Raw genomic sequence first — 26,983 nt, forward strand, 5'->3', positions numbered from 1 at the left:
CTTTCCTCTCCATCCAAGCTGCTACCACGCTGCTCCAAGCTTATCCTATCCCACCTTGACTACTGCATCTGCCTCCTGGGCCTCCTGCCTCTCCCCATCCCAATCCGTACTTCACCTGCTGCACAAAGCATTTATCAAGAAAAACGTTCAGTCCATGTCTTCCCCACTCAAGAACCTCCAGTGGCTTCTCATTCACTCCACAACAAACTTCTTACCATTGGCTTTGAAGAACTCAGTAAGCTTGCCTCATCCTACCTCACCTCACTAATCTACTCCAACCTAGCCCGCACACTCCGCTCCTCTAGCATCTGCTTACTCACTGTGCCCTCCTCTCATCTATCTCGCCACTGGCCCCTTTCCCACATTTTGCCCCTAAACTGAAACTCCCTTCTCCTCCATATATGCCAGACCACCCCTCTCTCAGCTTCAGAGTGTTACTAAGGTCGCATCTCCTCCAAGAAGCCTTCCCTGAATTTAAGCCGCCTTTTCCCCATTTGGCTTTCCTTTCTGCATCTCGACCTTGCTCCTCAGTCTGTGATCTTTGGACATTTGATATCCGGCCCACCTCCAACCCCACAGCACTTAGTAAATGTAAATTATATATTATAAATGATTCATATTAATATCTGACTCCACCTCTAGGCTGTAAGGTTGAGTTAAAGTCTGCTATTTCTATTGTACTCTACCAAGCGCTTAGTACAGTGCTCTGCATGTAGTAAGCACTTAGTATATAGGATTGATTGCAAATCTGAGGCATTATTTTTTCTCTGGCCCCTGGCCCCCTGGGAATTTTGTTATGACAGCTTCCCTGATTATATCAACGGGGCTGAAACAAAGCTCTCTCTTCCCAGCGAACATTTGCATTCATCCTGTAGTCTTGCCTGATTGGCGCTTTAGGCTCAGGGATTATGACATTCAGTATAAGGAGAAGGCAAGAAGTGCTGTCTGGAAAGCAATCCAGACTAAATATAGCCTGCACTTGTCTGTCAGATGTTAAAGCAGGTTGCTACAGTGAACTGAATGTCTTTAAAATGCCAGTCAGCGGAGGATAAATAATATTTACCAAGGAGATTGGTGCTCCTAAAATCAATACAACTTGATCCCTCGTCGTAAAGTGGATTACCGCAATATTGTTAGGTCCCACTGAACCCCAATGCCTTCCCAACAAGTTGCAGTATAACTACCCAAGAGAGCCAAGGCAAAAAATGCACAGTATAAATCCTTCCTGGTTGGCTCTGGGTGGAGTAAAGGTATTGGCAATGCAAGTTGGGAGAGGGTGTGAAGAGGGAGGAAAACCAAACGGAATCCAGAGGTTCTGAATTGGAGTTCAGACTCCTCCTCCACATGTGTGGTTCAGAAGAGATGCTGCTGCTTTTCAGCCCTTTCTCTGAAGGTGACTGAAATTTTTAGGATTATCTTCTTGAAATAGTGGCCTATATTGATGGTGAAATTTGGATTTTTTTTTCCCCTCCCTCATCTGGAAACTTTATTTGTAAAAAGATTCTTGGAATTGAGGTGAGGAGTTTTGCTTTGAGAGGGATAATACATTTGAAGTATCAGCTGTGTGGTGGAAAAGAGAAATTTTTTAGGAACGGACACAAGTACTATTACTAGAGTTCTATGTATGGGACTTTCTGGATGCAGGCTGATTCATAAACTTGGATGTCTTCAGGCTAATTGTCAGTCTGTGGTCTTTTGATATTTTGGGAAAAGTTATAATAATCGTTATTCCCTAATAATAATACTATTAATATTCATAATAGTTGTGGTATTTATTGCCTTACAGCCATAGCTATATTGTCAGTGGTTGCAGCATCCTACCATTCTATATTTTAGGAAGGGAGGTTGTCACAAGGATGCTTCCCCACTCCACCTCTCCCACCACTGTGGAGCAAGGCAGAACCAGAAGGAGATGAATGTGCTCCCCAGATGATGATGATAATAATAATGGTATTTGTTAAGCACTGGGGTGGACACAAGCAAATCAGGCCAGGCAAAGTCGCTGTTTCACATGGGGCTCACCATTTCAATCCCCATTTTACCGATGAGGTCACTGAGGCCCGGAGAAGTGAAACGACTTGCCCCAGGTCACACAGCAGACATGTGGCGGAGCCGGGATTAGGACCAGTGACCTTCTGACTCCCAGGCCCATGCTCTATCCATGACGCCATGCTGCTTCCCAGATGACATGAAGGGGCCCGGTGTGGGTTACCAGCGAGGCCAAACAGATGACGTCAGAAGGAACTGCTGCTGCTGATAGTTGGGCATATTTATTGCAGAGCACTGTACCAAGATCTTGGAAGAGTACAGTAAAACAATGTGACACTCATTCCCTGCCCAGAATGAGTTTACAGTCTGCTGCTGGCGCCTTTCCCACTGCCATGAAACCAGGCAGAATGGGAGCCAGGCCCCGGGTTACTGTTGAGACCGCACAGCTGACCAGTGCTGAGGGGGCCAAGGACACTGCTGCTGCTTATGTCCTTCCCGCCCTGGTGGATCAAACCTACCACCCACAGCGCAGTGGGAGGAGGTAAACACAAAAAGCCATTACCCTGAGTGCACTCTTAATCCAGATTTATTACGTCTTCCATTAGGAAAACTTTAAGGAATTTCATTTTGTTTGCGACAGAATGTGGAAGCCCTAGGGACAGTTGGCTCCCTTCTCTATATCTTCAATCCAGCGGAGTGAGAGTCCGTATGTAAAAATGATGGGATAAAGGTTGGTGAAAAGAGATCTCATGCCTGCACTGCCTCCATCCTTTTAGAGAAGCAGGGTGGTCTAGTGGATAAAAGGAGTCAGAAGGACCTAGGTTCTAATCCCAGCTCCGCCACTTGTCTGCTCTGTGACCTTGGGAAGTGACTTCACTCCTCTGGGCCTCAGTTACCTCATCTGTAAAATGGGGATTGAGACTGTGAGCCCCATGTGGGACAGGGACTGTCCAACCTGATTAACTTGTATCTACTCCAAGGATTAGAACAGTGCTCGGCACATAGTAAGTGCTTAGCAACTATGATTATTGTTATTCCTCAGAATAGGAAAATATCTGATTACTGGGAGACCGTCTTTGTTATGCATAGCTCTTCTTTCTCTTCACTCGGTGTGAATTCAAATGGGTAAATATTTCGTTTTTTATTTTAATGATTGCCCATCTGTTCATTTCTGCATTGTCTGTACCTATGCTGTTTCTTTCAAGCTTAGTAGCGTGCTCTGAACACAGTAAGCCGTCAGTAAACAGAATCCATTGATGGATTGATTGGAAAGTTCTTTAGGTGAGAACTCTCGTCTCCCTAACCTAGTACACCTAATATAGTATCCTGGGTATGTGGGTGGGTTAAGTGTTTCTTTATAATGATCATGATGAAAATGTTCATTATTATTAAACACCTAGTGGAGTATCATGGGTATGTGGGCACTTGAGTGAAATTTTATAATGATCATGATGAAAATGATCATTATTACTATTAATCACTTATTCTGAAGCCCCCACACTTGCAAAATGCAAAAGTAATACCTATTTCAAGAACCGCTGACAGATAAAGGATATGCTTTGCCAAATACTGACATATTCAAAATAACATTTTGTGTTAATTCTATACGATTATGCAAATCAGTGGAATGTAATAGGCCATTCTCCACACTGCTTTCTTCTGAAATGAGAACAAACTACGCAAAGCACTATAGCATAGTAGAAAGTGTCAGTGTTAACGATTCAGGCTTTTCTTCCGAGTTCTTTCTTTAATGTATAGCGTAGATCAAGCTCAACGTATGAGGTGTTAGAAAATCCATGCATTTAGACTTGCACAGAAACAGATATTGATTATTGATTATCCAAGGATCTGAGTTATCCAGGTTTCTGCTTCTACACCTCTCTTATATTGCCTAAAAGCCTGCCTGTTTTGGAAATCTGAGTTTTGAACTTTACATTCCCTGAGAGATGTAAACTTTATGTAGCATGAGAGGAATTTAAGCAGATGGTGGTTTATTAACCTTTCTCTGAGCCTCCTTCTTATCTCTCCCTCTTTTGGAGTAGTGACTAACAGCCTAGTCAATCTTGGAAATATGCATAAATTTCACCAATCAGAAAAACATCTCTAATCAATTTTTTCTTAGTTACCTGGCCCCAAGAGTGTAGTGTACAGCTATATTATCAAAAATAAAGCAATCTAATTTGATTTACAATGTTTGAAAAAAGAATGTTCAATTATGGAGCATTCTAAAATCATATTCAAAAGCCACCTGTGCTGTGTCTTTTCATATTAAACCAGAACTCTAATTCATACTTGGACCTACCGACTTCCTCAGGAAGCAAATTTCATTTCTGTTAGTATGCTTCCATGGGAGAAGACAAGTTGGTAAAATATTTGTCAACAGGTAATTCATAAGATATCTATAGGGTTATTTGTAATGTGATGTAGTTTGTTTATGATGAAAAGGAATTTCAAATTTAGCTTCAAGCGATGTGGTCGTGCTTCATTGAACAGTGTAATAGCACTTCTGGACAGAAAACCTGAGAGCCAATTTTGATGATCAGGTTAGGCTAGCTTCACAGACAAGATCTCTGACTCCTAAGCCTGGGCTCTTTCCACCGAGCCACGCTGCTTCTCTAATGGAGCAACATGGCTCCATTAGGCAGGATTTGTGAGAAGCAGAGGCCTTATGGGGATTGAGGCGTAAGGAGCGGCGTGGTCTCGTGGATGGAGCATGGCCCTGGGAGTCAGAAGGACCTGGGTTCTAATCCAGGATCTGCCCCTTGTCTGCTGTACAACCTTGGACAAGTCACTTAACTTCTCTGTTCCTCAGCTACTTCATCTGTAAACTGGGGATTAAGATGTGACCCCCATGTGGGACATGGACTGTGTCCAGTCTCATTAGCTTGTATCTACCTTAAAGCTTAGAACAGCATGTGGCACATAATAAGCGCTTAGCAAATATCATAAAAAGAGGAGGCAGAGTGGAAAACAGACAGGACTTGTATGGGGATAAATCCCTTGCACAATGCGGATCCATGCTTAATTGTAAACGATAAAGCAGACAGGGTAACGAAAGCCAAGCGGCAGTCTCTTCACTTGCTCTCACACATGGATGAGGTTTCATCATCATTAGGATCATCTTCGAATGTGACAAACTAACAGAAGCTCACAACAAGACCATACGTGCAAATGGGAATAGTGAGAAAGTACCCCACTGTGATTCCCTCCTAGGTCCAAAGCTTTCTCACCATTTAGAAACAATGCTAATAGAATGATTAATTAGTCTAAAATGTATTCGTTGCTTTTCAAGTATGATTCACAGTGAGGACAATATTTCCCCGCATTCCCAACTGCATCCAGGATGGAGCTACCACCCATGATGGTGAGCGGGAGGGAAAGGGGGATGAAATCTCTCAGAACTCTTCCTCTGAGACTCAAGTGGTAACTGGTAACCGGGCCTCAGGCTCCAAGAGGGCAGTTTCAATCTGGCACTTAAATAGGAGTTCCTCACCTTTGTATGGACACGAGAGTATAGAGTATAGGCCTTTTTTGTCATAAATTGGACAATCTTCCTTCTGAGGCAATCTCAAACTTTAGAATGTCATCTTTATGGTTTTCCTCATTCAGAATCTTGGGAAATTTTGTTAAATTCAGTGTAGGTACCCTTTTCCCATTTGCAAGGCTGATAACGTCATTCTCTTATTTACCTAACTAGTGAAGACCTAGGCTTTCCCCTCAAATTGCCAATATCAATTTTAAGGTAGTGGTATTTCAGTTTAAGGATAAGGTGTCTGTAGATTTATTTTTTTTTAAATGGATTTGGCTTCTCTTTTCAGGTGCTCCCCTAATTTCTATACAGTTCATATTTAGCTATTTAATAATTGTGGTATTTGCTAAGCACTTACTATGTGGCAGATGCTATACTAAGCGCTGGGATGGTTACATACAGATTAGGTTGGACATAGTCCCTACCCCAAGGTGAGGGTCTCAGCCGCCATCCCCATTTTATAGATGAGATAACTGAGGCCCAGAGAAGTGAAGTGACTTGCCCAAGGTCACACACCAGACAAGTGTTGGTGTCACCCCCTCCCTGGAAAATGTAATGCTTATTCTAATACATATGATTGGAAGTAGATGGGTCAAGAAAGAAAGAAAATTTCCTTAACTGATCATTTCCTTAGGAGAAACAAAGAACTAAGCAGAATAGCAAAGAGGGATGAGGCAGGGTAAATTTCTTTTTCTTTCTAGTCAATTGCTTAAGCTGTTTTAATTTTTTTTAAAACAAGGCTTTAATTGCAGTCCTCATATCTGTGCAATTACTCTTCCTAATACAAGAATCAGAAGATTCTCCTCCAGCCCTCCTACATTCTTATATTCATTCATTCTTTTAATCATATTTACTAGGCGCTTACTGTGCGGAGAACAATGGACTAAGCGCTTGGGAAAGTAAAATACAACAGTAAACAGTGACAGTCCTTATTGAAAACCGGTGTGCACTGATCACACTCAATGGGAAGGTATTGTGTCTGTATATCATTACACTGTAGTCTCCCAAGTGCTTAGTACAGTGCTCAGCACTCGAGATACAATTAATTGAATGACACGTGGCCAGGTGATCTCTGGACTGGAACTCTGTGATCAAATGAAGGAATGTCTGTGAATCAGATGATCAGGGAGTTATTTCTAACCTAATGGAGCCAGGCTCTGCTCTCAGTTCATTGTCGTATTTATCGCGCGTTTCCTGTGTGCAGAGCACTATACTAAGCACTTGGAATGTACAACTCAGTAACAGAGAAAATCCCTGTCTACCAACAGGCTCACATTCTAAAAGGGGGAGACCAACAGCAAATCAAAGCAAGTAGTAAGGCATCAATACCTTCAAAATAAATAGAATAATAGATATATATGCATCATTAAATGTAATTATTAAAAATATTATTATTTGTTATGATTATTACTCAGATGGCATCTAAGCCATGATATCAGTCATGTAAAGTAGAAACCCAGAAGCCAGAGTTCAAAATATATCTTATGATGCTATGTTTTAATCCTTAGCATATATTCTTTCTGGAAGAAAGTATTTTTTTTTTCTTTCTAGCCCAGACTTGACATCTACCACTCTGTGAAGGAAAATAATTACTTGTGTGAATTTTATGCTGTCTTTTTTATAATGGAACATAATTTTCACAGCTGTCACCTTTCCCGTATTCAGGGAAAGCTCTCCTCCCCCCTTTTCTTGATAACTTAATTTCAAGCTGTCTCCTTTCTGCAACTGGGAGTTACACAGTGAATATATTTTGAGATAAAAAGGCATATCCACAGACCCTCCAAATCTCCTTTTTCCTCCCAGTTTTGAAACTGATGACTCTGGCTTTGAATGTAGTCTATAGCAAAGATCCCAGGAGTCTTAAACCCTGATACCAGGCATTGAAGGATCTTCTGATGAAGGGGACGCCTCATCCGTCACTGGTTTTCAATAAGCCACCCTGTTTTGTTTATGTCTAAATTGTTCCCTCTTTTAGAAGTAGTGAGATAGTCATAGTGGTATAGTAGAAGAAGAAATAGTATTTATTATAGCATTAACTCTGTGCAGAGCATGGGATTAAGTCCCGGCAGAGAATTCCCAAGAGGGACAACCTAATTACCTTGTGCTTAGAACAGTGCTTCCACATAGTAAGCGCTTAGCAAGTACCATCATCGTCATTTCCCGAGTGGGAATTAGAAATGGTTTCGTTCCCTCAGAGGCTCACAATATAAAAATAAAAATGGGGAGAGGGGGAGTAGAGACTTACTAACATAAGGAGTGATGAAAAGAAAGCACTAAGAGAAAATAAAGACAAAAACACAGATCAGTAGGGTATTGGGACTAGAGGAACAGAATTTCAGGCTCTTCCTGGTTCAGACTCCTGGCTCTGCCACTTGGCAGCTATGTGACTGTGGGCAATTCACTTAACTTCTCTGTGCCTCAGTTACCTCATCTGTAAAATGGGGATAAAGGCTGTGAGCCCCACGTGGGACAACCTGATTACCCGGTCTTCCCCCCCCCCCCCAGCACTTAGAACAGTGCTCGGCACATAGTAAGTGCTTAACAAATGCCAACATTATTATTATTATTATTATTATTATTATTAATAATCTTCAGCCACTACAGCCAATGAGAGGGTCTGTAGAGGTGACCTCAGGTTGAGGCTGCTTTTCTCTGGCCTGCCTGGTCGGTGGAGGATGGGTCAGTCAGCCACTCGTATTTATTGAGCACTTGCTGTGTGCAGAGCGTTGTACTAAGCATTTGGCAGAGTACACTACAACACTAAACAGAAACGTTCCCTGCCCACAGGAATCTTGCAGTCTAGAGAAGTAGCATGGCTTAGTGAATAGAGCATGGGCCTGGGAGTCAGAAGGTCATGGGTTCTAATCCCAGCTCTGCCACTTGTCTGCCGTGGTACCCTGGGCAAGTCACTTCACTTCTCTGGGCCTCAGTTCCCTCCTCTGTAAAATGGGGATTGAGACTGTGAGCCCCATGTGGGCAGGGACTGTGTCCAACCCAATTTGCTTGTATCCGCCCCAGTGCTTAGTACAGTGCCTAGCACAAAGTAAGTGCTTAACAAATACCACAGTTATTATTATTATTAGAGAGGGGAGGCAGACATTAATAGAAATAAATTCCAGGGCAGGCTGAAGGTTCATTGGTGACATGAAGGATAGCCAGGCTGATATAGAACCCACCACGTTCCCCTGTTCTGCTTCTACTTTTTGAGGCATTGAGGGTCTAAGCCAAATTTCTTCCATGTCTTCCTATTCCCTGGCTAGTACTGTAAGTTGAGAGAATGTTATTGATGTATATGAGAAGCAACATGGCCTAATGGAAAGAGCACGGGTTTGAGAGTCAGGACCTGAGTTCTAATGTGAACTCTACCACTTGTCTGCCCTGTGACCTGAACAAGTCTTTTCACTTCTCTGTCCCTCATATTCTTTATCTGTAGAATGGGGTTTAAGACTTTGAGCCTTTTGTGGGACAGATACTGGGCCCAACCCGATTAGCTTGTATCTATCCCAGGGTTTAGTACAGTGCTTGGAACATAGGAAGCGCTTAACAAATAGCACAGTTATTACTAGTATTGTTTGTAGATTTTGGAAGGCAGTGTGGCCTAGAGAAAGGGGCCTGGGTTCTAATCTCGACTCGTCCCCTTGCCTGCTGTTTAACCTTGGGCGAGTCACAGCTTCTCTGGGCCACAGTTTCCTCTTCTTTGAATTGAGGATTAAATACATGGTGATTATTGTCATATTTGTAAAGTGTTTACTATATGCGAAACACTTTACTAAGCACTGGGGAGATCAAGAAAATAATCAGATTGAACATATAATTCCTGTCCCATGTGGGGGTCACTGGAGGAGGATAGATATTGAGTTGCTGTTTTGCAGATGAGGAAAATGAGGCGTAGATAAATGAAGTGATATTCACCCCAGCCTTCTGTACATATCCTTGCACTCTGCATTTCCCTTATCTGTAATTTTCTTCAATGTGTCTCTCTCCCTTTCTGGACTGTAAACCTCTTGTGGGCAGAGATTGTGTCTACCACATACACTGTATTGTCTCCCCCAACCTTAGTATAGTGCTCTGCACAAACTAAGTGCTCAACAAATACCAATCCCTCAATAATATTTTTTGAGCCCTCAACAAATACCGATCCATCAGTCATATTTTTTGAGCACTTACTGCTTGCCGAGCACTGTATTTAGCGTTCGGAGAAAGGAATTGATTTGTTTATTCCAGAGTTGCTAATGAAGAAAAGATAAAATAGATTGAAAATGTGTGTGAACTCCATATTAAATGGAAATGTCAGTACTGTATTCCTTTTTCCCCGGAAGAGAGAAAATAATAGCGCTCCAGTCCTTTCTTTACTTTTGCTAAATTTTAAAATGATCTAAAATGGAGAAAATGTGCTAGGTACTTGAACTTTTAGTGCGACTTTTGTTGCATGCTAATTTCAGTAACTGGTTCAGCATAATGAATATCATGGAGGCTGATTTCAGATTCGTTACATGATAGTTTTAAATGAGTGTGAGCAAACTTAGTCATAGATAATCAAGGATAAATTAATCATCTGGAAGCCGAAGAACCTTTTGTTCTTGAAGCAACGTAGTCCTGAAATTTTCATCACAGGTGAGGTCCATAATTTACAAGTGAAGACTGTTATAGAATGTAATTATTTGGAAGCCAAGTGTTTTTCTGAGTTGGCAGAACTCCATATTCTGGTATCTTCTTTAACCTATTTCCCTTTGCTCCAACTCTGCTGGCAGCACATATTCCACACTTCTGTTGCATGGAGATCTGTTGCCAGGGTAAGCACTCCCATAAAGTAATTCAGTGGATTAGCAATGATTTAGAAATTAAGCGGAGAATTCTAATAGCGTGAAGGTGGGTGATTTTTGGCAGTTGGTTAGGCTGATTTTTTTTCCTCATCAGTAGGTGAAGATTATAGTATCTGGTTATTGGAAAACACCCAGCTGTGGTGTGCTGAGGAGGTTCCAGACATGCCCTGAAATACTACGTTGATGTCAACTGGAATTTCATTCTGCTAGGAATGGAATGGGTCGGCCTCTGCTTGACTCTCCCTCCCATAGTTGAGACTGGTAGAGGACTGGAGACTCTCCAGATGTGACTCGAGAAGGGTTTTCCACAGTAGTTCTATTGAATTTTAGGGCCATTTCTACTTAGAGCACTCCCTCCCTCACTTTGTGATAATATTTTGGTTTTAAATAGTTGAGACTGGTAGAGTACTGGAGACTCTCCAGGTGTGACCTGAGAAGGGTTTTCCACAGTAAATTCTATTGAATTTTAGCGCTGTTTCTACTTAGAGCACTCCCTCCCTCACTTTGTGATATTTTGCTTTTAATGTGGTTGCAAAGTTTATCTTGGCCTTCCTCCTTCTTTCTTTCTCGTTCTGTCACCTTCCCCACTTTATCAACCTTTAAAGAAGCTTAACTGATTTGAAGCCAGAGATTAGAAGCCAATTTCAACAGCTGCTGTTCTCTGTTTGGCATTAGTAAGTATAGTATTTATCAAGCACCTACTGTATTAAAAGCCTTTCACTAAGGACTGGATTAGCAGCCTGGCCTAGTGGAAAGAACAGGGTCTTAGGAGACACCGGACCTGGCTTCTAATCCCAGCTCTGCCACTCATCTGCTGTGTGAACTTGGGCAAGTCACTTAACTGCTCTGTGCCTCAGTTACCTCATCTGTAAAATGCGGATTAAGGCTGATTATCTTGTATCTACACCAGCGCTTAGTGCACAGAACGTAGTAAGCACTTAACAAGTACCTTTAAAAAAAAAGACTGGGGAAGAAATTTCATAAATGAAAATTGATCTGTCTTTGGCTGTGAGGGGGCCCATAATCTAAGAATGATTGTCATAAGGAGTGTCTTTGCTGAGATGTGAAACACTTTTAAAATTAAATATTTGCTAAATATGCATAGAGGGAAAAACTTTGTATTAATACAGCCACTCATCTGCTGTGTGACCTCGGGCAAGTCTCTTTGCCTCAGTTTTCTCATCTGTAAAATGGGGATTGAGACTGTTAGCCCCACATGGGATAGGGACTTTGTCCAATCCAATTTGCTTGTATCCACCTAAGCGCTTAGAACTGTGCCTGGCACTTTCTATACCATATACCATAATGATTATTACTATTATTGCTATTTGAGCATTTACCGATAGTATTTTTATCCCTTGAGAAATATAGTCCTATTAAGTGGTTAATTTTGGGATCTTGGGAATGCATAATATGTTTTATATTTTTCCTTTGGGAAACTATACTTCATTTAGTGCTCTTTAATTTAACACTCTAATAATGATGGAATTGATTAAGCACTTTCTATGCGCTAAGCCCATGGGGAGGTAGAAGATAATCGGGTCGGATTCATTCTTCGTGATCTCGACTTGGCCGTTTGATATCGGGCGCGGTCCACAAGAGATGCCAATTGGGATGTTCCCCTTAGTGACCTTTTTGCGTGGTCTGTATTTCACAGCCGTAGAGAAGGTTCAGCGGCATTATGGCTTTTTAGATCTTCGGTTTTGTCTGCCCCTGATACCACTCGGTTGCCATGTATTCTGCTTGGCAGTTTCCCAAAAGTTGTTCCTGTCTTCTTGATTCTGTTCCTATTTTTTTTTAATGGTATTTAAATGCTTACTAGGTGCCTGGCACCGTACCTAGGGCCGGGTAGACACAAACTTATCAGTTTGGACACAGCTCACGTACCACCTGGAGCTGCTAATTTTACTCACCCAAATGCTTAGTATCGGACTGTGGTATTATCCTCTCCCAAATGCTTAGTGTTCAATCAATACCACTGATTGAGTGACCGACTGACGGGACTCAAAGTCTTAATCCCTGTCACTGGTGAGGCAACTGAGGCACAGGGAACTTAAGTGACTTGCCCAAGGTCACGCAACAGACAAGCGTTGGAGCTCAGATTAGAACCCAGATCCTTCTGACTCCCAAGCCCTTGCTCTTTCCATTTGGCCACGCTGCTCCTCAATCTCCCATTCTCTATCTCCTTGTCTATCCTGGTGTCATTGAACGGTTTGCTCCCTAGGTACCGAAATTCTGTCCAGCTTTTTTTTAGCTCTGTATTGCCAATATGAATTTTGGGTTGTGTATACGGCTCCCTGGGCGCTAGCATCTGTGGACATTAATGCAGATTGACTGTTTCTAGGACTTTAAATGATAATCGAAGTCTGTTGAGGTCTGTACCCTTTAAGCAGGCACTGTACTAACCAGCTAAGCACATTGGAGAATGTCCATTTCCCAAATGAAGCCCTGCAGCCTTAATCCCCATTTTACAGATGAGGGAACTGAGGCACAGAAAAGTGAACTGACTTGCCCAGGGTCACCCAGTAAAGTAGTGGCAGAGCTGAGATTTAGAACCCAGGTCCTTATGACTCCCAGGCCCACGTTCTGTCCATTAGGCCAAGCTGCTTCTCTCAGGGACAGACCACTGGCTGGGGGTGGTAAAAGGAAGATATCATGAGAAGCAGCATGGCGTAGTAGCTAGAGCCCGGGCCTGGGAATCAGAAGGTCATGCGTGGGAATCAGAAGGTCATGCGTTCTAATCCTGGCTCGGCCATTTGTCTGCTGTGTGACCTTGGTCACTTAATTTCTCTGTCTCAGTTCTCTCATCTGTAAAATGGGGATTGAGACTGTGAGCCCCACATGGGACAGGGACTGAGTCCAACCCGATTTGCTTGTATCCACACCAGCGCTTAGTACAGGCTTGGCACATAGTGCTTAACAAATACCATTATTATTATTATTATTATGGCTCATGAGTATCCCCTCTTGAAGGCAGATCAGCAACTGTCTCCCTCTTCCTGGGTCTTCTGATGGCTCCTCCTCTAGCTCCTAACCCCCTACTTGTGGGGGTCCCTCAAAGTTCAGTTTGGGTCATCGTCTCTTCTCCCACTCCCACAAAAGTTCAGCCATTCTGGCGACTTAACTCCCAAATCAACCTCTCCAACCTTGACTGTCTTTTTCACTTCTCTGACATGCCTTCAAACACCTGGCATAGTATTATGCGTGGAGTAGACGCTCAGTCTATAGTGATGATGATAAGAAATTCTAAGGTCTTGGCACAAAGTGATATAATTAGATCATAACTACTGACTAGTTCAGTGATATAACTAAATTGTAAGCCTCTCATGGGCAGGAAGTCTTTTTTAACTTTACTGTGCTCTTTTGAAGTTTTTTTTGGTTGTTTTTTTTTTTTGCAGTCCTTGCACATGAGGGAATTAGAAAACACTGTTGAATGGATGAATGAGATATTCACTAAAATTGAATGCTGGAAATGTAAAGTAATGATGACTACAATTGTGTTGCAGCAGACGGTGTATTTGTAGTGTCCAGAGCAAGGCATAAATGGTGTCCAGCAGCCAGTAGTGATTTCTACACTGCCTCAGCAATGAATCTGAATCAAATGAGCTATTTGGAAAATGAATTTTGAGTTAGTAATAATAATTGATATTTGAGTGCTTACTCTGTTGCTAGGCAGTGTACTAAGCCCTGGAGTGGATACAAATCAATCAGGTTGGACACAGTCCCTATCCCATGTGGTGCTCACATTCTCAATCCCCATTTTACAGATGAAGGAAGTGAGGCACAGAGAAGTGACTTGCTCAAGGTCACACAGCAGACAAGTGGCAGAGCTGGAATTAGAACTCACAGCCTTCTGACTCCCAGGCCCATGATCTATCCACTAAGCCCTCTCTATCCCCATTCCTGCAGCTCTGCTAACTCAAATTATGCCAATATGGAGCAGCTGATCTGCTGGATCCTCTCTTTCCCTGCATCTTGGAGAACTGGACAGGCTTTCTTTAGCTCCACGTTATTTTGGGAGAGCTCAACTGGCATTCTGGTATGGGCCCCAATTTGATATCAACCTTGGACTCTCTGCCCATTCCCAATTTCTAGACCCTCAAAGATTGCATTAGGGCAGAGATTAGATCATCCAGCTGTTTCCCTTTGGTTGTATGAGCATTCTGTGGTGCTGATCTCATTGATTATTTCAATCGTATTTAATGAGGGCTTAGTATGTTACACACAGTTTCCTGCCACCAGGAAAGCTTGGTTGCCTTCACTGTATGGAACACTTCCTGATATCATGCAGCTTTCGATGAGCTTACTGAAATCCCAAGAATTTGTTTTGGAAATTGAGGCATATGGTTGCCCTACTTAAAGGAAGAAAAAGTAAAAGAAAAAAAGGCCTTCAATCCCTGTGTATTCCTTTCAAAGCAAACCTTAGGAAGGGCTCCTTCTTTGGAAAGGAAAGTTTTCAGTTTGAAAACATTCTCTCTCATGCTTGAAGGAGTTAGATGATAAACATTAATTAGCGATGTGAAAGATTGTTTTCTCCTCTATAGTATTGTATAATTGGCTTGTTGAGAGAAGGAAGCTTTTTCTTTCCAATGAAGCCTGAGGGAGGATCTTAGATCTCACTACTTAATAATCTGGTTGAGTATGGAAAGCCATATATCTAATTATGCATTTGAGGTAATTCCCAGAAATTCTCTTCATTCATACACACTTTTCCTACTGTGACATGAAGAATGTATGCCAGTATTTTCTGCCAGCATTTTCCAATCAGTGTGAAGTTCTGCATCCTCTCTGGATAATTTCTTGATCCATTTTACCTGTTTGACAATGATTTTATGGATAACTGAAATTCTCAATAATTCTACTATTTTTTAAGAGGAATCACCACATAAGTTGCCATTTGCTCCATGATATTTGTAACAAGAAAGAAAGGGAGCCCCAAAATTAAAATAGTTTAGATTTATGGCATAATGAGACTTTTGGGATGGTCCTGCTAGCTCCTTGCGGGCAGAGAATATGTTTACCAACTCTGTTGTATTTTCTTTTTCAAGCGCTTAGCCCAGTGCTTTGCTCACAGTAAGTGCTCGGTAAATGCCACTGATGGATTAATGATAGACTTTTCAGAGGCAGTGTGGAGATCACTTTCTTTTCTGACTCCCCTTTGTAGTCACCCTGTGCCCATAGAACTCTGCAAGATCTTTTCCAACACTATTCCTTAAAACACAGCATTTTTTCTTAATTGCTTTATTTCTTGAATTAAAAAAAAATATACAAAATCTTTTTCCATAGAGAAGCTTTTTGTGGCAATTCATTGCGGCAATTCAATCTATAGTATTTACGGAGTATCTAATAATGTTGGTATTTGTTAAGCGCTTACTATGTGCCGAGCACTGTTCTAAGCGCTGGGGTAGACATAGGGGAATCAGCTTGTCCCACGTGGGGCTCACAGTCTTAATCCCCATTTTACAGATGAGGGAACTGAGGCACAAAGAAGTTAAGTGACTTGCCCACAGTTACACAGCCGACAAGTGGCAGAGCTGGGATTCGAACTCATGAGCCCTGACTCCAAAACCCGTGCTCTTTCCACTGAGCAATCTACTCTGTACAGAGCTTGGGAACTAAGTGCCAGGGAAAATATAATGAAGTTAGTACACAGAAAACAGTGTAGCCTACTGGGAAGAGCGTGGGCCTGGTTCTCATTCCCTGCCTTGGCCTCTTGCCTGCTGTGTGGCCTTGGACAAGGCACTTAACTTATCTGTCCCTCACTCTCCTCTTCTGTAAAATGGGGATTAACCATTTTTTCTCTGTCCCCCTCAGACTGTGAGCCCCACGTGAGGGAGGGATTGGGTCTAATTGGATTATCTTGAATCTATCCCAGAGTCAGCACTTAAGAAATAGCACAGATATTAGTATTCTTGATCCCTGCCCTCAAGGAACTTGCAATCTAGCAGGAGAGACAGTAAAAAAAAATTCAGAAAGGAGGAAGCAATAGGCATATGATATGTGTGAGAGTTCAGGAGGGTTTGAGTACTTCAGAGGTAGTGGAAGTTGTGAGAACAGTAGTGATTAGTAGTAATAATATTGATGGTATTTGTTAAGCACTTACTATGTGCCAAGGGCTGGGGTAGAAACAAGCTAATCAGGTTGTCCCATGTGGGGCTCACAGTCTCAATCCCCATTTTCCGGATGAGGTAACAGAGGCACAGAGAAGTGAAGTGACTTACCCAAAGTCACACAGCCGATCAGTGACGGAGCCAGGATTAGAACCCATGTCCTCTGATTCCCAAGCCCGGGCTCTTGCTACTAAGCCACGCTGCATCCTAAAGTAGTAAAGAAAGGCCTCCAGGAGATGTGATCTCAGAGTAATTTTTAAGGGGGTTGGGGATACTATTCACTGTCATACAGGAAATGGGAATTCAAAGCCAGGAGGTAGGCATGATTAGGAGGTTGACTGAGAGGAATGAAGAGTGCAAACTAGGGTGTAGTGGGAGAAGAGAGTGTATAAGGAGGACCAGCCAAGCTTGGAGGAATAAGGAACTGGTGAGTTGTGTAGTAGCCCCACTGAATGAAGGTCCAGTCCAGTGGACAGTCCTGATCAAGATTATGCTACACCGTATTAGGCTTCAAATTCTGTTTTACTTTCAAATTGGAGCGACCTAAAGGCATTAATATATGGTTATGTCAGACTTGACCGCTGTTATTTACTTTGCTGACTTCTCAGAGGGCAGCTTTTCATTTTGGATCCAACTTATAAAAGCTTAATTCAGGCCAGCTGGCTCTGAAAATGGGGCCAAGCCTGGAAGAGCATGAAAACTGCTTCATGTCAGAAATTAAAAAAAAAAAATCGCTAGGATGAAATAATGCGCTATGTGTGGCCATTTTCCTATTGTAATCTGCAGTGCTGTTGTCTACACAACTTTGCTGTTAATTACTTCTCTCACAACCCATTCCCTTTGGGGATGAAGACAGTTCCTATCCATGTGGCAAACCCACCGTAAAAGTTTGTGTGTAGTTGAGCCAAAGACTATTTTGCAAAATCCCTTATAATTTATTCAATTCCTACTTTTCCAGAGTATGATTTCTTTTCATCCCACGTTGAGTACTTTCAGGTTCTAATCTGTGCTAATTAACTTTTGCTGTCTTAAAATACATGTGGAGAATTTTCTTTCCAGGGCAGCCCAAAATGAACTTTTTCATGCCTAATGTAGGGAACAGTGTGGTGTGTTTCTACTGTTGGAAAAGTGATTGGCAGTAGAACAAGTAGGAAAAATTCATTGTGAGCAGGGAATATGTCTTTTGTTATATTTTTCCAAGTGCTTAGTACAGTGCTCTGCACAGAGTAAGCACTCAATAAGTACGATTAAATGAATGACTGAATGAATGATCAGAGTATGAGGGAAGCAGCAGGGCCTAGTGGGCAAATCATAGGCCTGGGAGTCAGAAGGACCTGGGTTTTAATCCCAGCTCCGCTACTTGTCTGCTTTGTGACCTTGGGCAAGTCACTTCCCTTCTCTGTGCCTCAGTTCCCTCATCTGTAAAATGGAGATGAAGTCTGTGGGCCCAATGTAGGACATGGTCTACGTCCAGTCTGCTAAGTGCTCTCATCTGCATCTCTCATCTGAGAAGCAGCGTGGCTTAGTGGAAAGAGCACTGGCTTGGGAGTCAGAAGTTATGGGTTCTAATCCTGCCTCGGCCGCTTGTCAGCTGTATGACCTTGGGCAAGTCACCTAACTTCTCTGTGCCTCAGTAACCTCATCTGTAAAATGGTGATGAAGACTGAGAGTCCTAAGTGGGACAACCTGATTACCTTGTATCTACCCCAGCGCTTAGAACAGTGCTTGGCACATAGTAAGTGCTTAACAAATACCGACATTATTATTACTATCTGACCTATGGGGGTACAGTACCTCTTCTTCCTCCTACTTGGTCTGTGAGCCCCTTGTGGGTCCTGATTATCCTATATCTACCCCAGTTTTTAATATGGTCCTTGGTACATAGTAAGTGCTTAACAGATAACAAAATTATTATTATGAGTGCTCTCTTGGGATGTGGAATGCCAGAAGCAAGTATGGGCCGGGAATGGCAGAACACTGTGAAATGCCCACAAAAGTTGCTTCTATGCAGTACCCATTTCTGGCCAAAATGACCACAGCACATTTCCAATGTGGTGATGACAGGCGAATGGGGCATATAAACTGGCATGTAGTGGGTGAAGAGAGTTGATGGATGGGGTGAAGGGGATTTGATTGAGTGCCTTAAAACCGGTAGTGGAGAATTTTTTTTTCATGATACAATGAAGAATGGACAGCTGTTGGAGCTTTCTGAGGAGCGGGGAGGTAAGTGCAGAATGATGCTTTGGAAAAATGATTTAGGCAGCAGGGTGAATTGTGAAGTGGAGAGGTGAGAGACTGGAGGCAGGAAGGTGTAGGAGGAGGCTGTTTCAGTAGTTTACATTGGTGACCGTTCGTATGGAGAGGAATGGATGGATTCTGGAGCTGTTGCGGAGGAATCATCAACAAGATAATTGTGGTATTTAAGTGCTTCCTCTGTGCCAGGCACTGTACTAAGCGCTGGGGTGGATACAAGCAAATCAGGGTGGAGACAACCTGAAGATAGATGTTGGAAGAGAGGGAGGGGGAGTCAAGAATAATGCCAAGGTTATGGGATTGAGAGCTAGGAAGATCGGCGGTCTTGTCAACTGTGACGGAAAAGGAGGGGATTTCAGAAGACCACTTAGTACAGTGCTCTGCACACAGTAAGCTCTCAGTAAATATGAATGAATATGTGGCTTGAATGAAAGAGATCTGTCTCCCCTTCTAGACTGTAAACTCTTGGTGGGCAGAGAACGCATCTGTCATATTGTTATATGGTACTCTCCCCAGCTCAGTAAATATAATTGGAGGAGAAAAAACAAGAGGTCTCTCTACTACTCTCGAAATCCACTTTGTCTACCTGTGATCCTGAATCCGTCCCCTCACATCTCCTAAAAGCATTTGCACCCACTCTTCTCCCCTCCCTCACTGCACTCTTCAGTCTTTTCCTCTCTGCTGTCTCCTTTCCCTATTCCTTTGAACCCAAGTCTCCCCTCATACTTCAAAAGACCTATCTCCCAGACACCTCCTTCGAGTAGCATCCCGTCTCCCCTCTCCCACTCTTTTTTCCAAACTCCCGGAATGGGTTTTTTCACCTACTGCCTTTACTTCTTTCTGTCAGATTCATTTCAAACCCTTTACTCCACTGAAACGTACTCTTTAAGGTCACCAGTGATCTCCTTTCAGCCAGATCCAATGGGCTCTACTCTGTCTCAATCTTTCTCTGCCCCTTGAAACCTTCGGCACTGTGGATCACTCCCTTGAAGCATTTGCCAAACTCAGTTTTGGCTACACCTTACTAAGTCTTACGTATCTACTAGAATCTAGGGAGGCATCCACCTCGTTAGATCAAATTTTGGGCTGCTCTGTAGAACAATCATAAATCAGAACCAGTATCAGCCATGTCATCTTTAAGGCCACTAAAGGAAAATGTGACGCTGGGGATTCTGTAGAATTATCTCTCTAGCAACTCCTTTTCAGTCTCTTTTGTGGGCTTCTCCTTTGCCTCCCACCCTCTAACTGTGGCTGTCTTCCAAACCTCAGTTCTGGGTTTCCTTCTATTCTCTTTTTACACCCACTCCCTTGGAGAATTCATTCACAACACCTATGTCCGTATGCTTACACTCTGCCGCTGTCATTTCACCTAGCTAGAATGTATTTTAATGTTTGTCTTCCCCATACTCTACAGGATACTTGTGTGTGGGGAACACTTCAAAACCTTATTGAAAGCACATCGCCTCCAAAAAGCCTTCCCTGGCTAAGCTTTCCTCTCCTCTTCTCCCACTCCCTTCTGCGTCGCTCTTACTTGCTCCTTCATTCATCCTCCCTCCCATCCCACAGCGGATGTGTTTATATTTGCATATATCTATATTAATCTGTCTCCCCCTCTAGACTGTGAGCTCATTGTGGGCAACAGTGTGTCTGTTGTACTCTCCCAAGTGCTTAGTACACTCCTTTGCACACAGTAAGCACTCAAATATGATTGGATGAAGGAATGAATGAACATGTCTACTAGATCTTTCGAATTTACAGCACTTATGTACATATCCTTAAACTGTCACTGCATAACCTTTTTACTTATTTTAATGTTTATCTCCCCCTGAAGACTATAAGCTCCTTGTATGGTACTCTTTTGTTTGTACTCTCCCAAGCACTTAGTACAGTGCCGTGCACATAGTAAGCATTCAGTAAATACCATTAATTAACTGACTCAAACCAGAATTCAATCGAAAGTTCCATGTAGGCCCGAGTAGCTGAACTCTCAAATCAGGCAAGGCCAAAATTGTGATTTTTCTCATTAATGCAAGTGGGAAAGATCCCAGCAGATAATATTGAAGAAAAATTTGCAAGGTAGCATTTACAGCTCCTGAAGTTTTAGGATCATCTTCGGAGATGGAGGTTTGGCTTTCAGCCATGTGGTTTTGCTGACTGAGACCTTAGCCCGGGGAAAAGCCGAAAAACACCACTTAGAATAAAATCAACTGCATAAAGCTCGAAACCAAATTAACCTACGTTAGCTTCCCCCCCCCCCCGGCCCCGGTATAGCGTGGTCAGGGGAAAATGCAGAATAGAGCTCTTTCGGCCAAATCCCTGAGGTAGAGAAGCACCACCCTCCTTTGAGACTGTTTCCAAAATAAATAAAAAAAAACCTCCCTCCCTCAGGACCCAAGACGACTCAGGTCCTTTACGGAGGTACAAGTGGAGCTTTTCATTTTCTTGGTCGAAAGCAAACCCCCTCCCAGAGCATCCCAGATGACTCTAGTCAGGAGAATCTGTTCCGCAGCAGCCTGTGCTGCTCTCTCTCGTTCTCTGACCAATCCTTCTCAGTCACATTCATTGGCTCCTCTTCCACTTCTCATCCCTTAATTATCGGTGGCCCATCCACCTCTGCATCAAACAGAAACACCTTACCTTAGACTTTCAGGCCTCATTCAGCTCTCTCCCTCCTCCCTAACTTTGCTGATCTTGCTACCTCAAACCAATGTGCATTTCCTCACTTCACTAATGCCAACCTACTCTGTTTACTTGATCTCACCTACCCAACCCTCGATCCCTTCTCTACGTGCTCCTTCGGCGTGAAACTCCCTCCCACCTCACCTGCAACAGACCACCACTCTCCCCATTTTCAAAGCCCTACTAAAATCACAACTCCAAGAGGCCATCCATGACTAAGACCTCATTTCTCTTACCCTCCCCTCTGGGTCTCCTATGCCCATGGACGTGAACTTTCAGCACTTCATATTCCCCCCCCCCCCCTCGGCCCCATAATCAAAGACTGTATGCCCGTCAAACGGCAGGGACTGTCTCTTTCTGTTGCCGACTTGTTCATCCCAAGTGCTTAGTACAGTGCTCTGCACATAGTAAGCGCTCAATAAATACTATTGAATGAATGAACCGATCATATTCAGTCAATTATTCCTATTTACTGAATGCTTACTTAATGCAGAGCACTGTACTGAGCCCTTAGGAGACTATAGAGTAACAGAGTTGGTAGATACACTCCCTGTCCCCAGCAAGTTTACTATCTAGTGGAGGAGACAGACATTAATGGAAATAAAGAATCACAGCTATGTAGGTAACTGCTGTGGGGCTGAGGGAGGGTTGAATAAAGGGTGCCATTCCAACTGCAAGGGTGACACAGAAAGGAGTGGGAGAAGAGGAAAAGAAGGCTTAGTCAGGGAAGGCTTCTTGGAGATGTGTTTTTAATAAGGTTTTGAAGGTGGGCAGTGATTGTCTAACAGAAGGTGTTCCCAGCCAGTCAGGATGGCAGCAAGATAGACAAAGATCGCGGTCCGGTGAATAGGTTGACATTAGAGGAGTGCTTATGTCCACAAACCTACACACTCTCATTTTCCCTATCTGTGATTCATTTTGTTGCCTGTCTCCATCACTAGACTGTAAGCTCCTTTCTGGGCAGGAATCCTGTCTTTCAGCTCTATTGAATTGTGGAGCGTTTCCCACATGCTTTGTACAGGGAGGGTCAGGCTGAACTCCGCCTGCTGCTTGACTCTGGAACGTTTTGGAGGTGACGGGGCACTTAGAAGAGCTGAAACAATCACTCTGGGTGATGTGTGTCCATTCCTGCTTCCGCTCATGTCCTAAACCCAGGCAAACAGAAGCCCTTCTCTCCCTCCCCTTCCCCAGTCACAGGTTCAACTCATATCCTGGACCTTAGAGGAGCTGGACCTCTCTCCTCGTCCCCTCCCACCTATGTGGAAGCCATCTCCCCGTGTTCTTGAAGACCTTGAGCTCCCCGCCTTTCCCCTCAACTCACTCATATCCTGTCGTCGTCGACCCCCCCCCCCCCCCCCCGCCCCCCTCCAGGAGCTGAAGTCCCCCTTCCCTTTCCCTCTGGTTCCTGCAGAGACCACCTATCGCATCCTTGGGGGAGCTGGAATCTAACCACCACACACACACACACCCTGCAATCCTCACCCCACCCACCATTCTTCCCCCTGGACACAGCAGGCAAGGAATTGTCTGAGATCCTGCCTTTTGCCTGGCAGTTTAGGTAGATGGTCATTCTCACCCTCACTATTGAGCAGAAAATTTCTGCCCGGTTGACAATCTGGAACTGTTTATAAATGTTTGTATGACTGCAAACCCTTTTAGAGTGTAAGCTCCTTGGAGGAAGGGAATGGGTACTTGCACAGTTTTTATTTTCCAAGCACTTAATTACAGTAAAATGCTGTGGCTGCTAGTGAATACTAATACTTTTCTCTCCTTCTCCCTTCTCTTTCTTCTCCTTGGCCATTTTGTGAGTCGTTAGTCCTGAATTAAGGAGTTTTCTTGTGTGTGTGTGTTCTTTTTGTCATGTGTCGACTTTACTTTGGAAGTCATCAATCACCTTAAGTTGATTTTCATAATTTAAGCAACTGCCTTATAAAGTTTTAAAGTCTTGCAGATTGCACTCTGGGTCTCCGAAAAAGCCTGGGAAAATGTCCATCAGAATAAGGTGTACTTTACTCAGGGAATGGCATTAAATAAATTTGTTGCATCTCGTATCATATTATAAAAAGAGTTCGATGCACATAGCTCCTCCTTGAAGAGGCTCTTCGAATTATGATAGCATATAACGCATTTCATCACCAAATGCTTTCATCAATCCATCAGTGGTATTTATTGAGAGCTTATTGTGTTTAGGGCACTGTTTTAGACTGTATTTGTCACGATGATTATTAATTCATTTAGTACTAAAAAGCATCCACTTCTGGAGAAGAAAACCTCATTGCTCTAAAGGATTTGAAACATACTATTCACTCATCAGCAAGATACGGACCGTGGTCTCTCCGGCGCCCAAATGATCCCCCACCCCACCTCAAGCATCGTCTAACAAAAAATGTACCAGACAGACCCAGTATAAATCTACTCTCCCCACCTTCAAAGCCTTAATGAAGACACAACTCCAAAAGGCCTTCCCTCACTAAAGGCCTCGTTTCCTCTTTAATAATACTAATGGTATTTGTTAAGCACTTGCTGTGTGCCAAGCACTGTTCTAAGTACTGAAGTGGATACAGGCAAATCGTGTTGGACACAGTGTCCCGTCCCACATGGGACTCAGGCTGAATCCCCATTTTACAGATGAGGGAACTGAGGCCTAGTGAAGTGACTTGCCAAGGTCACACAGCGGACAAGTGGCGGAGCGGGAATTAGAACCCATGACCTCCAGACTTTGAGTTCCGTGCTGTATCTGCTTCACCATGCACTCTTCTCCCACCCCCTTCTGTTTTTGCCATTACACCTGGATTTGCTCCCTTTATCCACCCTTCCTTCAACTCCATAGGACTAATCTACATGTCCATAATTTATATTAATACCTATCTCCCCCTCTAGACTATGGTCTCGTTGTGAGCCGGGAACATGTCTACCAACTCTGCTATATTGTACTCTCCCAAGCAATCAGTACAGTGCTGTGCACACAGTAAGCACTCACAGTTGATTGATTAAAACACCAACAGGAAACAGAGCAGCAATATACATCCGGTAACTTGTAACTGATGCTCATCCTCCAGTCTTCCTCTCCGTTCTTATTTGCAGCTTGCATTGGTTCCACTGAAGCTACCATAAAGCAACTCCCAGTTAGGAAGACTGAGTTAATTAAAAAAGAAAAATCTATTTCCTTTGAAACAGCCAAGAATCCGCACATGTTTTCTTTCTTTCTCTCCTGGGTGTATTAAAATAGATACACTCGGTTGTCACAGAAGTCATTCTATTTTAAATGATATAGTCTCTATTTAAAGTGTAAAGTTACAAGTATCTATCCTTCTTAATCTGCTCTGCTCAATGCCCATAAGTGTTTTAGACTACTATTGGCATTATTAAAAATACTTGAAAACATTTGCATTTGTAACTCCTGACTTGTCTGATCCTATATCCACATTTGCAACATAAACCTCTTCAAGCGAAAGGGCGGAAGTGTGTGCACATGGGCATTTTTGAAGTAAAGATTATCCTCTTCTGGAAATTTAAGTTTTTTTTGTTTTGTTTTCTTTTAATCGGTATTTAAGTGCTTACTTGGGTCAGGGACTGTTCTAAGCGCTGGAGTAGATACAAGGTAATGGTTGGCTACAGTCCATGTTCCACATGAGGCTCACAGTCTTAATCCCCATTTTACAGATGAGGAATCTGAGGCACAGTTAAGCGAAGTGACTTTCCCAGGGTGGTCACACTGCAAGCAAGTGATGGAGCCATGACTAGAACCCAGGTCCTTAAATCTCTGTAGAAAAACACTTCAGGAACTGGGAACCAGAAATCCCAACCAAAATAGAACTGTCCCAACCTCTGCAAATGACATGTTGAATGGAACCTGTGGCTATTCCTTTAGAAAACAAGAAAGCACTTATGAATTGCACAAGAAGTCTCAAACCTATTGACCACGCCTCTCTGTCTTTTGCCATATTCATTCATTCATTCAATAGTATTTATTGAGCGCTTACTATGTGCAGAGCACTGTACTAAGCGCTTGGGATGAACAAGTGGGCAACAGATAGAGACGGTCCCTGCCGTTTGACGGGCTTACAGTCTAATCGGGGGAGACGGACAGACAAGAACAATGGCACTAAACAGCGTCGAGGGGAAGAACATCTCGTAAAAACCGATGGCAACTAAATAGAATCAAGGTGATGTACAATTCATTAACAAAATAAATAGGGTAACGAAAATATATACAGTTGAGCGGACGAGTACAGTGCTGTGGGGATGGGAAGGGAGAGGTGGAGGAGCAGAGGGAAAAGGGGAAAATGAGGCTTTAGCTGCGGAGAGGTAAAGGGGGGATGGCAGAGGGAGTAGAGGGGGACGAGGAGCTCAGTCTGGGAACGCCTCTTGGAGGAGGCGATTTTTAAGTAGGGTTTTGAAGAGGGAAAGAGAATCAGTTTGGCGGAGGTGAGGAGGGAGGGCGTTCCAGGACCGCGGGAGGACGTGACCCAGGGGTCGACGGCGGGATAGGCGAGACCGAGGGACGGTGAGGAGGTGGGCGGCAGAGGAGCGGAGCGTGCGGGGTGGGCGGTAGAAAGAGAGAAGGGAGGAGAGGTAGGAAGGGGCAAGGTGATGGAGAGCCTTGAAGCCCAGAGTGAGGAGTTTTTGTTTAGAGCGGAGGTTGATAGGCAACCACTGGAGTTGTTTAAGAAGGGGAGTGACATGCCCAGATCGTTTCTGCGGGAAGATGAGCCGGGCGGCGGAGTGAAGAATAGACCGGAGCGGGGCGAGAGAGGAGGAAGGGAGGTCAGAGAGAAGGCTGACACAGTAGTCTAGCTGGGATATAACGAGAGCCCGTAATAGTAAGGTAGCCGTTTGGGTGGAGAGGAAAGGGCGGATCTTGGCGATATTCTTATGGGAAATCTGGGGCCTGGACCTGATCTCAAACAAAAACCTATCTTTTTACTCTCTTGATTTAGGGACCGACTGGTCTAAAACTAATCGAATCCATATAAATATAACCAGCTTTGTTCAGTATTTATTGAGCAACTATTTATTGAGAGGGGCCAGGGCCCTGGACTGCGTTGCTACAGAACAGAAACAGTTCTTGGCCTTAAAGTGGCCCATTTGCCTATTTTCTTTAAAGTTGTCCTCACCATGGGGAGAGTGGGCATTCACCCTCTTCCCCTCATTCTCCCCTCATCTCCCCTGTCACCCCCCAACCAAGGTCAGCCTTGTTTGGATTTGGACCCTCTCAGGAATGAATGTCACTCTTTCCCTCAGCAGCTCTTAAGGATGGTAATCCCTTCAGCCTAGATGTTTAAAGGAGGATAGATGGTCAGATTGTACTGGAACATGTGTTCCCAACAACTGTTCTCCTCTACAGACAGTGATAAATATTTCCTAAGGAGAGGTAGGTTTGTCACCCTAAGGAAGAGAGAGAAAAGTTCTCCAAGACCGGCTGTGAATAATTTGGTGATAACCCCCAGTGACCTCAGTCCTACCCGAGGATGAGACAATCTGTCACCTATACAATCTGACAACCCTGCTACCTCAGTCTCATTTTTGAAAAATATTTCCTTTGAATTTCCTCCTCAAACCGCCTGCATCTTCACCCTGAGGAGAGCAGTCTTGGTGAC

At 43.4% G+C, this 26,983-nt stretch overlaps 1 protein-coding gene across 7 annotated transcripts in view; it reads left to right on the top strand.

Annotated features, from left to right (window-relative positions):
* Positions 1-26,983, top strand: part of GPHN (gephyrin) — a 684,869-nt gene that overhangs the window by 213,241 nt on the left and 444,645 nt on the right. The window lies entirely within an intron of this gene.

Source organism: Ornithorhynchus anatinus, chromosome 1, assembly GCF_004115215.2.
Source record: "Ornithorhynchus anatinus isolate Pmale09 chromosome 1, mOrnAna1.pri.v4, whole genome shotgun sequence".
Taxonomy (NCBI): Eukaryota; Metazoa; Chordata; class Mammalia; order Monotremata; family Ornithorhynchidae; genus Ornithorhynchus; species Ornithorhynchus anatinus.